Source organism: Micropterus salmoides, unplaced genomic scaffold (genome assembly GCF_014851395.1).
Source record: "Micropterus salmoides isolate LMB-PRFRI ecotype aquatic unplaced genomic scaffold, ASM1485139v1 Ms_hic_scaffold_6, whole genome shotgun sequence".
NCBI classification, from domain to species: Eukaryota; Metazoa; Chordata; class Actinopteri; order Centrarchiformes; family Centrarchidae; genus Micropterus; species Micropterus salmoides.
Genome location: NW_024044348.1, coordinates 2175741 through 2187337, shown reverse-complemented (window position 1 = coordinate 2187337; position 11597 = coordinate 2175741). Strand labels below are relative to the sequence as shown.

The 11597-nt window shown below is 41.4% G+C and overlaps 1 long non-coding RNA gene across 1 annotated transcript; it reads right to left on the bottom strand.

Annotated features, from left to right (window-relative positions):
- Positions 1-6029: 6029 nt before the first annotated feature.
- LOC119890253 lies at positions 6030-6974 on the bottom strand. Its single transcript, XR_005442205.1, has 3 exons — positions 6827-6974; positions 6502-6586; positions 6030-6110 (listed from the first exon to the last, which is right to left on the bottom strand). It is a non-coding gene; the product is annotated as an uncharacterized LOC119890253 (long non-coding RNA).
- Positions 6975-11597: the final 4623 nt, after the last annotated feature.

Here is an 11597-nt window from a genome sequence, read left to right as displayed (position 1 = left end):
CTCGGGATGGGTGGGGCTTCACCCAGACGTGGGCGGGGCTAACCAGATGTTAATTAAGCCTGGATTGGCGTGAGTTGATCAGAAGTTGCTATATTCATTATAAAACTATTTACAAGGCAGCCTCAGAATGATTTGGATTACAATAGTAACAGACCTAAAATAACAGGTTCCTATATTTGTAGTTTATTAGAAGAACAGATACACATTTCATCTGATGTTAAAAGTACATTATCTGTACTGCATACTTGTTTCAACCGAGTACTTGTTCAACCTTAGTAATTACTCCAAAAATAGATCATCTTTAAAAGATTTAAGATGGTTGGTTGTTAAACATTTCTGTTTCTTTTTTTTTGCAGCATCTAACGAACACCATTTCTCATAAGCCCTCACTTTCATCTAAGTCTGTGTCTGGCGACAGGAAGTTGTCCAAAATAAAGTCAATAAATCCTGACAGAAAGCCGTGGGTTGGTTTTCAGGAGATCCTAAAGACGTCTAACTGTGAAATTTAAATGTATCCAACGAGTCTGTCTGAAAGTGCACCGCTATAAATGACGGAAAACGTTTCTGTAGGATCTGGGTTTTAAAAATGTTTTCTTTAATCATTTGAAAACAATCTGAGGCGCAGCAGAAGCAGAGGCTGGCGGGTTTGGATGTTACAGCACTTCCCTCTGGACCGGCTGGTTTAAATCGTCCGCGGCTTCACGTGGTCCATCTTACTTTGAAGTGTTCGGAGACGTCGGCGCTGCCACGCGTCACACGCTGCACGCTTTATGGCCGACAGTAAAACATTTTAGTGTCGCAGAAATTGGGCTGTTATTAAAATGGCGGGCCCGTATCTGTCACGGGGAGACGTGGGGTTATCTTTTTGTGACGCCGAGACATATTTTATCATAATCTGCAGAGGCCGAGCGGGGCCTTGTACACATCATTGGCTTTTCCTGCTCGGTTAGATTGTGAAGGTCAGAGTTCCTGCAGCCTTTTACGGCTGTTTAACTTTTAAGACTGACTGCGAGGCGGCAGCCGAGCAGATTTATTTTCACCCCCCCGTCAGTCAAATGGTCGCCAACCGGAGCGCGACAGGCTGTCATAGAAAAGGACGAGCCAAAGGAGAAGAAAAGATCTCACTGCCATCCATCAGTCAATCCCCGAACTGTCACTCAGAGCAGCATTATTAGTGTTTCAGTTTGAAGTAAAATTTATAAAGTAAAACACCTTCTTCTTTTCTTACGGTCCAGTTCAACGTGATTTAGGGCAAATATGTTGACTGCTTTGTACATTTGTCCTGCTGCGTCCCGCCGTCTGTGGAAGGATCATCCACCAGGAAGAGTGTAAGATGCAAAATTAAAAAAAAAAATTCTAAATAATAATATTTATAAGCTGTCAAAACGTTGACTTTCTGAGAAGATACGGAGTCAAAATTATTTCTAAACGAAAAAATAAAATGCTAGTTGAAATGTCCTGAATTATAAAAATAAGATCAGATACAAGGTCATGATTTGGAAATTGTTTTTTTATTTTTGATTGGTTTGTCAATGGTCAATCGTCTGTTAAACATCATATGACGACGCCTTCAGATGTCTTGTTTTGTCTGACCGACAGTTAAAACCCAGAGATTCAGTTTACCATCTGCTGCAATCATGTATGGAGCACAAGACCCGCTGTGACGTGAATACAACACGAGTCTGCAAACAGTAGTTTCTAATTATTTGCTCTGCAGGCAAATCCTACTTATTTATTTCTCCTTCATCTTTAACCTCATAAGGTCAGTGCAGCTTGGGTCAAGGCTCACAACCTGTGCAACACACCGACGTACACGATAACGGACGAGGCCCGGTGAAGTCGATACGATTTGAGTTTGAGTCATTTCTCCCATTTCACATTCCTCTGCTCCCCGGCTTCAATACAAAACAGTGCAGTGTTTTAAAGAGAAGTAATGCTGCATGTTAATGAGCTCATTCACATTTACATTTATTCATTTATCCAAAGCGACTTACAGCTGCTATATATGTCAGAGGTCACACGAGGGGTTAAGTGTCTTGCTCAGGGACACAATGGTCTCTCACACAGCAGGGATGTGTCTTATCCACTGCACCATCACCAGCCCATACATTCTTTAATTTGTCTCTTGTTTAAATATTCTCACTGTGTAATGAGTGGAAATGATTTTTCTGTTTTGATTCTCCAGTTAAAGTCTTTTTAGTCACTAGAATCAACATGAGCAGAATCATTTACTTGGTTTGCTTGCAATACGTGGCTAACCGCTAACAGGTACAGCATGAAGAGGTTTGTTGTTGGATATTCGAGCCCGTTAGCGAAGAACTAATTAATCTGCTTTCAGAGTCCAATTAAAACACAAACTGCTGTCTGAGTGTAGAAACAGCTGGTTTACACAGAAAAACATGATCAACTGCATGAAGCAGCTGCTTAAAGCAACATTAGTGTTACTCACTTATGTACCGCTGTCATTTGTTATGATTACATTATATGATCAAAAACTAGCGGGTCAACAGCCAAACATCAAGCAAGTGTGACAACACAAGACACAGCAGACAAGTTATTAGTGACTGATCCAACTACAGATTGTATAAAGAAGTGGGCGTGGCCACCGTGGCGTCACCCGTTGGTTCGTGGACTGCTGTTTTGAAGTCTCAAGTTAGGCATTTTTTCCTGCCGCTAGACTGGACCATATTTGGACGAGAGGGTGGAGCTAGCTAGCTTGGTTAGCAAGGTGCATCTGTAATTCACGTTTTTGGTACCATATCCGTGCTGCCTGCCAGATCCCTATCTGCACATTCGTAAAAGTGGACTTGTCTGTCAAAGAAGGTTACCGCAAATGTGCCTGTTCATAATTATTCGTGTGCTGTTGTCTGTTCGCATCTCAGGGCATCAAATACTATTAGCGTTATTTAATGCAAAGTTACCTTTGCCATCCGTTTGAGAGGCTAACACAAAGGAGGCTAACCCTTATATGAAAGATTTAGTTGGATCATTTTGAATAGGCAGATTTGCGGTGACCTTCTTTGACTGACAGAACCACTTTTGCGCGTGTGAAGAACGGATCTTGCTGCCGGTACGGATTTGGCACTGACAACGTTAACTGTGATATTAGCAGGGATGCTAACTTTGTCTAGCGCCAAACAGGCTTAAAACAAAATGTACTTACCAGAAAAATGAGCTGCCGACTCCTAATAAGCTTTTTCGGCGGCGCTGGTTAAATGTACACAGAGCAGCAGAGACGAGTCACCTCTATCTTGATTGAAAGCTTGTAGCTCCGCCCTAAAGGCTCCACTGCTTTCTGGTCTATGTTCCTCTAAATGGGACCATAATTTACATGTATTCATTTAGCTGGCGCTTTTATCCAAAGTGACTTACAAAATATGTCAGAGGTCACACGCCTCTGTAGAAACTTGGGGTTAAGTGCTCAGGGACACAATGGTGGATGTGTCACAGTGGGGAATTGAACCCGGGTCTCTCACACTGCTCCATCACCACCCCTAATTTACTAAATGAACATCATGCTGTGTTGAAGAAGACTTGAAACTAGCGACTGAGACCATAAACCCATCAGGAAAGTGTTTACTGAGGGAATAAATCAGCTGACAAGTAGAAACATTTTCTCATAGACTTCTATACAATCACACTTCTTTCTGCAGCCGCTGGAGTCGCCCCCTGCTGGCTGCTGGAGAGGACGCAGGTTTAAGGCTCTGCAGCACTGGCTTCCCTGGTCAGATCCGGATGCTGGCATTTGAACGTCAGCAACGTGTTTAGTCGAGGAGCTCCAATTTGTCAACACAAGTGTGGCCCTTTAAAAGGGTCCTTACATGTCACAAACTATACTGTGGATGGTGCGTGAACAATATTAACACTTACTGAACTGTGGCCTATGCAGATACAGATATGAGTGTAGTTTTGACCTGGAGCACAAGAAGGGGACACTTTCATTGTCTAATAACACTGGACAGCTTTTACACTCATGCTTGAAATTTGTTTGGAAGTCCTTGAGGGTAAAAAACTGCCAGAGAGAAATAGACCTGTGGCTGCGAACAGTCTCACCCTCCCAAAAAGCCAAGAAGAACAATTACCCAGGCATGGAGGACATGGAGAGAGAGTGTGTGTGGTCCCTTCAGTCGCCAGGCGATGTGGTGGGGAAGCTGTCAGCCGGCTGGACGGCGGCTGAATCCCGGTGAGCGGAGCAGGAGGAGGAGGAGGGGCGAGGCATTCTTCAGCGCTGACACTCTCATTGAGACTCGAGGGCAGCCGTGAAATAAAAGCAGCGAGGAGGCTGAAAGAAAGAAAAAGGCGGCTCCGGTAGTTTATTTTGTCGAGACAAAACGCAAGTCCCACTTGTGGAAAAAAGTGATTGAACCGTGCTTTGTGTGGAGCTGAATGGCTGTGAGCAAATACGGCTGGAAGTGCACTGTTAGTTTTACCGATTTTAACTGTGGAAAGTTTGGACAGAATAAAAAAAAAAGAAACTTCTCACTGCCGACCAGATGAGAGCAGAGAGGCCAGCGAGACAACTTCCCAACAACACTTCCTTACTGACACACAGACGGACCAGCTTCCATTTAAAACGAAATAATAGTTCTTTTCATAAATCCCCATTCACAAGTGGAAGAGGAGGAGAAATTCTATGTCAATAACTGATTCACTGTAATTGTTGTGCAAATGGCAAAGAATTTGAACACATCTAACATGCACTTCCTGTGCTCTCCTTCTTCTGACTCCTTATAATTCACTTTTAAGGAGAGGGCGGATTGGCCAACGGGAATTTCGCGAACAATCCCGAGCGGCCGGTCTATCTCAGGCTGAACCGGCCGGTGTTCGAGAGTTTTTATTTTGTCAGTTTCTTATTTTCAACTTTAAAAGATCTGCTTCCACGCCGGCCTGCCAGCTGCAGCGAACGCTGTCTGTTTCTGTCAGACCGGCCAAACTAATACTTTCAACGTAGAGGGCAGATACGAGCGGCCCCTCCCAACTTGGAACGATCCTCGTTTTTGCTGAATTCTGATTGGCTCAACGGCGCCGATCAAAGGAGTTTACTTTCCATCTGGGACGAGTTTAATCTCAGTACTTTTTGTCGGGGCCCAGGGTCGTGTGATAAGCGCAACAGAGCAGGTACATATGTCCATAAGAAAGAAGTGGCGCCAAAAAAATAAAATAAGAAAAATAAGAAAATGTCGGCACAAGAGGCAGCTAAATGCACCAAATAAAGCGACCTCTTCGTTGGTGGAAAGGTGCTGTGACAGACCCAGCACAGGCACAGATAAGTAATGCATTTATTATAACCTGAGATTATTTATACGGCTGGATTATATTATAAACAACAGTTGAAGGAAGAGGAGGAGCTGCAGGAGAGGAGGAGGAGGACAAGGAACCAGAAACAGTGGCAGGTACAGGGCCTGTGCAGGGCTGGGTCGGCAATCATCCATAGATAGAATTAGAGAATGGATTATTATTAGTTATATTTATTACTGATGTTCTTCTCATGCAATGTAGCTGTATAATCAGCACAAGCAGAGTCGGGGTCCAGCACAGGGGAGCTGAGCCAGGGAGAGGCCAACCCAGAGCTGAAGCTGCTCTACTTTATGAGACTGCATTGTAGATTTTGATTATTTTAACCTATTTTAGCGTTCTGACTGACTCAGGCTGCCTGACCTGGTCTTCCTCAGTGCAGTGGTGCCAAATACAAACTAACAGGCAGGTGTCATAAAAAGTTTCTTGAAGGTCTTCGTCATAATGAAATTACAACACTATTTATTAAAATAACTGCAGAAAATCTTTCTCTGCGCCCCCACACAGCGCTCACATAAAAGGCGTCTCTGTCTCAAAGTCCCGGGCTGAATTTCAGTCCTAGTACATCCCTGAGTTGCACTATTATTTATTTATTCTTACTTCTTCCCCTAGGTATTTACCAGCACGTCTCATGAGACGTGGAAGTAAAGTTGAACACAAAAGAAGCTTATTAATGTAACTAAACAACATGTGTGGAAATATAAAAGGTATATTTATTGTTTTTGGTTTATTTTCTGCGTTGCTCTCCTACTTCTCCTTCTTTTTATCCTCCTCTTACCAAGATGCCAGGGATGGCTGTCGTGGAAATCTGTTTCCTGGTGAGGGGTTGAGCAAATAATTGAGTTACAACAAACTGTAAGAATTTAACAAAATAGAATAAACAAAGAAGTACTACAACACAAATCAGCTGCACCAAAGGTTCTGTCTCCAAAGACAGTCACTAACGTCTGGCCCAGAGCAAAGGGCTGCATGATCATTTACACAGCCTGGGTTTCTATGTTTTGGGGAACAAAAGATCCTCTTCCAGCCTTGACTGGTCTCAGCCCAAACAGCAGAGGAACAGAAAACAACTCCACTTCCCTGTCCTAAACCCTACACATGTGGACAGACTAGAATGATGAGAATAATAATAAAAGGAACAGGTTAAAGATTAAAACAATGTATAAGACATAATAATAGAAAAACAGCACTCTTATAAGTACTTACATAAATGACTTTAAGTATAAGAAGAAAACTATTTTCTGCCGTCACAATGGCCACATCATGCTACCTCCTCTTTCTTCTGTGGTTTCTGGCAATAAAAGAAAAAAACAACATATAAAACAATTGTAATTGGTTAAGTGCAGTAAAGTTCACTTTAAATTGACTCCACCACCACACATAAAACATGGCTTAATAATAATCAAAGTCTCAGTTTTTAGCTTAGCCTATGGTATTTTACACAGCATAAATTAGCCTAGCGGCTAGCGTACTTTTCCTCTCCTCATAGCTTAACAAATAACATGTATTACTTATACTGTGTCTTACTCACCACTGGTAAAGTCACTGCCTCTCCCGATACAACACCACGGTTCAATTTTCAGCCTGAACGTACGTTTTAAAACAGCACCTGCTCGTAGTGAGAGCAACAAACAAAAACAATCACAGCTAACTAACAGTGTTGTAGAAAGTGTGAGAAAAATCCCCTGCCTTTCCGGGCTTGGTCGTGTAGATATCTTTCTGTGTTGATGCTTTATTGATGTTTGTAAGTTGTTCCTCAAATGTAAGTCGCTTTGGATAAAAGCATCTACCAGCATCTGTCCTGTTAGCTAAAACAGGACAGACGCTGGCAAACAACTTTAGGTGAAAATAAGCCAAGCCGCTAAAATGCACTGTTAGCGAAATGTTAGCGAACCTGAACTAAAGTGTTTTTTAAGCGGCTAACACAAACCAAACTATTTAATCTGCTACACTAAGCTGCTAACTGTGTTAGCTCTTTAATTCAAAGGCCAGCTAACATGCAGCTAAAGATTAACTAAAGTAGAGTGACCGTATGCTTTCTTTTTCCTGAACATGTCCTCTTTTTGGGACCTGAGAAATACATCCAGCTGGGATTTCTAAATCGCCCAACATGTCCAAGATTCGCTTCTGTCCACTGCTTGTGTGGCTCTACACAAGGTGACAGATAGCTAAACAGATGTCTTAGATACTGATAGGGTTAAATGATGAGTGAGACGTGGAAGTAAAGTTGAACACAAAAGAAGCTAAATGTAACTAAAAACACAGAAGAATTGTACATGATGAAATTAAACAGACAGCTGCCCTCCACATGGTAAATAGATGATGTAATTATCTATAAATCTCACCAAATGTTGCACATATGCACTTATTTATAAAACAAAACACTAAATTTAACTCACAATCAAAGCTTCTCCAGGGTTCAATACAGGTGGATGCCGAAGATTAAACAAAGATGTCCTGAAGCACCTTATTTTCCCAAACTAACTGCAAAATGGCTGGTCTGAACTATGACCCTACCCATGTGATCACAATTAACCAATACAGCAATGACATTCAGCTGACAGCTGTCTTAAAGTAACCACTAGGAGGTGCTAGTTGCCTATAATCTGCATGTCACATTCCTTATTGCATTTGTTATCAAAAGGAGATCACATAGAATAGCCTACATGCATGAGAGTTCAGAGACACAGTAGTTGTTGGGACCCGGTTTCCTCCCATCAGAGTCAGAAACTAATAAATGGCTTAGGACAGAACTTTTTAAAAACTATTTGGTGCAGTCAGAAGTTATGTCAAACAGCAATATTAGGCTGTTTTGGCTCAAATGCTGAGTGTCTACGGGATAAAATAATATAATCACGATCCCATAGGTATCCAGGAATTGAGCGAAACTTACCACGTAAACTAAAGATGTGGTGGGGGAGGGGCTTGGGGTTTCCCAAGCTTTGACTGAGGGGAGGCCCGTAGTCTCAGACTTTAAAAAGCCCTGGTCTAAACTCTGTCTCAACCATCACCTCAGCACCATAGCAGCAGCCAAGAGACAGAGCAGCAGCTTGCTTGTCAACAGTGACACACGGCGCCTGATGTGGGCCGGTACTTCTTCATTTAACTTGTTGGCACATCCGGACCTTTTCTTGCGTACCGGCACTTCTCACAAGCTGCCGGTACTCTTTTCTGCCCTCAGTTGAGACCATGAGAACCTGACAGCATGAGGACAGGACATTTGAGACGGTGTCTATTCACAACAGATTAACAGAGTTTTAGTTGGATACAGTGATCACAGCTGTGTGTTGTTATCTGTCCTTTCATCCTGTGAGACTTTCCTGATACTTTATCATGGTAATGCACCTTTAAGAGATCTGATTAGGGGTTTACATGAACACAGAAAACAGGTTTCTCCATCAGATATCCAGCTGTGCTAACAGGTTTATTCTTAAAACTGGAGAGAGGAAGGAAAGCAGGAAGGAGGGACGAAAGGTAAGGAATTTACTGGGGGTGAGCGAATACACCATATCTGTATCTGATCAACTAACAACCCTATATATATTTCTGTACTCATTACACAGGAAGTAGGTGGGACTACCCTGAATTTGTTCATTTAAGTCTGAAATTTATGTGCGTTGATCAGAAGTTGATGTATTTATTCGAAAATGATTTACACAACAGCCTCAGAATTGAACTTCAGAGCAACATTTCTTATCACAAGAATAAGAGAACTATCTACAGAGCATATTTACAGAGGACAGATATTATTATACTCGTATAAAGTACCTGTACTGGATACTCGTTTCAGCCGAGTACAAATACATGTGTATAAAAATACATGTTAGTCAGCAACTTAGTGCCCGGTGCTGAAATTGTACTGTTTGTAGACCGTGCTTGAAGTGGAAATAAATAGGCGCCAGTACTCCCAGGTGACATTTGGCTAGCACTGCTCCATCGTGGCACCACAGTCCAATATGATGATTTTGCTTCAATCTGTCAATTTTAAGATGTTATTTTGCAACTATTATTACCATAATTTTATAAAAATGTACAAAAAAATCTTCAATAATATATATATATATATATATATAAAGATTATTATTTGTCAATTTTACACAGAGACCGTCAACCGCAGATCGTGTACACATTTCTCCTTGTTAGCACTTTCCAAGTTAAAGTTACACTGGTCTTTTTTAAAGTCTTTATATTGAATCTTTTATCATTGGAAAGCTTGTTTTCTAGAGCACGATGTTAGCTAGTCTATATATCATATATCTATAAGAGATCTGTTCATGTGACAAACAGTCATTTTTATACTGAGTGTGTTTCTAATGCGTTATCTAATCTTACAGCCGTTTCGCAAAAGGACGTTTCCTGTAAGTCATTTTCCTCGCCCTAATAATAACTATAATTTCACACTCTGTTTTAGAGGTCTCTTTTTATGTTTTTTTATGTTATGTTTATCTGTAAATATGTGGAAATTAAAAAGAGTCCCACACAAACGTGACTGCAGATCTACCTCGTGCCCGTTGGGTCTGGTCTTACCAAATAACCATCACTAAATAATAAAAGGATTGATAGTGGTATCGATAAAGAATCGGATCGTTAAGCAGTCTCAATAAATATCAATAAAAATGAACGATCCCCGTCCCTATTCGTCAGCGTCAACAACATCTAACCAGAGTAAACAGGTCTTGTTTCAATTACAGGTTAAAATAGACTCTAATTTAAAAGCTACAAACACACTATTTGAATGCAAAGTCAGACAATTAAAAGAGCCTCCCGAGTGCATTAAGAAGAATCAGTTGTGAATTAGCACTTGAGAGAAACACAATGGCCTCTGTTTTCTCTCCCCCCTTTTTCTTTTGTCTCCCCGCTCTGCCTTTCAGCCTCCAGGAGCAGAATCCAGCAGAGGAGTCCTTTCAGTTGTTCTTTTCTCCCTCCCCTCGTCGTGTCTTTCAGGCTCAGCGGAAAGAAAGGAGGCTGAATTGGGGCCTAATCTTCTCCTTGTACATGTGAATGTGAATGTGTGCGGCCTCGGATCGTCCTCTCCGCCTGATAAAGAGGGCTGCAGGTGCAGGACGACGACGGGCCATAAAAGAAAAGAAAGAAAGAAAGAAAGAAAGAAAGAAAGGAAAGAGGCCAGGGCTTTGATGGCACATGCCTGTTCCTGGACGCTGGGCCAAATTTACAACACCCCCAACTCACCATCACCACCAACTGACCCCTTCAGGGGTCTAAGGCAGGGGTCCTAAACTACTTTTGTCCAAGGGCCCAAATTTCTCCAAGCAGACACCGCGCTTAGGCTTAATTAGCATACTAGTGTTTAAAGATTTCAATTTCACAAAATGAATGCTTTACTAGCCCGTATCTGTTGGGGTTTAGGTTTTATTATGTTGTGTTTCACTCTTATTTTGCCATTGTTTGCTAGTTGTTTCACTCCCTGTCCTCCGTGTCCTAGTTCTGTGTTCTCGTTTCGGGTTTGTCTGCTAGTCATGCATGCGCTCCGTGTATAAATATTTGGCATTTCTGCTGATATTTCAGCTGGTATTCATTTTCACTGACACGGGACAGGACTGCTTCATAATTAAGATTTCAGCTGATGTCTTGGCTTTCCATGCCTTTTCTTCATGTGTTCAATACTTTTCCGCTGTGTCATTTCACATTATTTCACATAACTTTGATGGCGGTGACGCAGGTGCAATGGATAAGACTACTAATAATTTTCTCGTGATCTTGAGATAACAAACCACAGCTGAATACAGGGTGCAGGACTCGTAATTTGACGATTGTGGGTTCAACTCCTGTTTTCAACAACTTTTTTTTATTATTATCCTCTTCAATAAAGTTGTTATTGAGAGAATCAGGTGGAAGATTATGGCAGGTTGTAATCTTTACTTGCACACTGTGCTCGTAAATCATTTTTTTGTGTATGTAAAATATTTGGCTACTGTTGAATTTAATTGTTGGTCTTCTGGTTTGTATTTCTGTCGTAATGCGACAGAGAGCTTTATGCAAGACTCCTGATTTGAAGTGGGTTTTAATGTCAAAATGTTTTGTGTGTCTTCTGATCTTTCATCTGTAGCCATCTCCATATCTTCCTCCTATATTTTACAGCACTATGTTGCATTGACCCAAACTTGTCACTTTTTGTTCTGTGGTTTTGAAAACATTGATGGTCATGTGGACAAACACCATCTGACTTTTTATTGATAACAATACATTTTATTTCTATAGCGCTTTTCAGGACTCAAAGACACGTTACAGGTAAAAGCAGAAGTTATGTACATTTAAAGCGATTAAAAACATAAATAGCATAA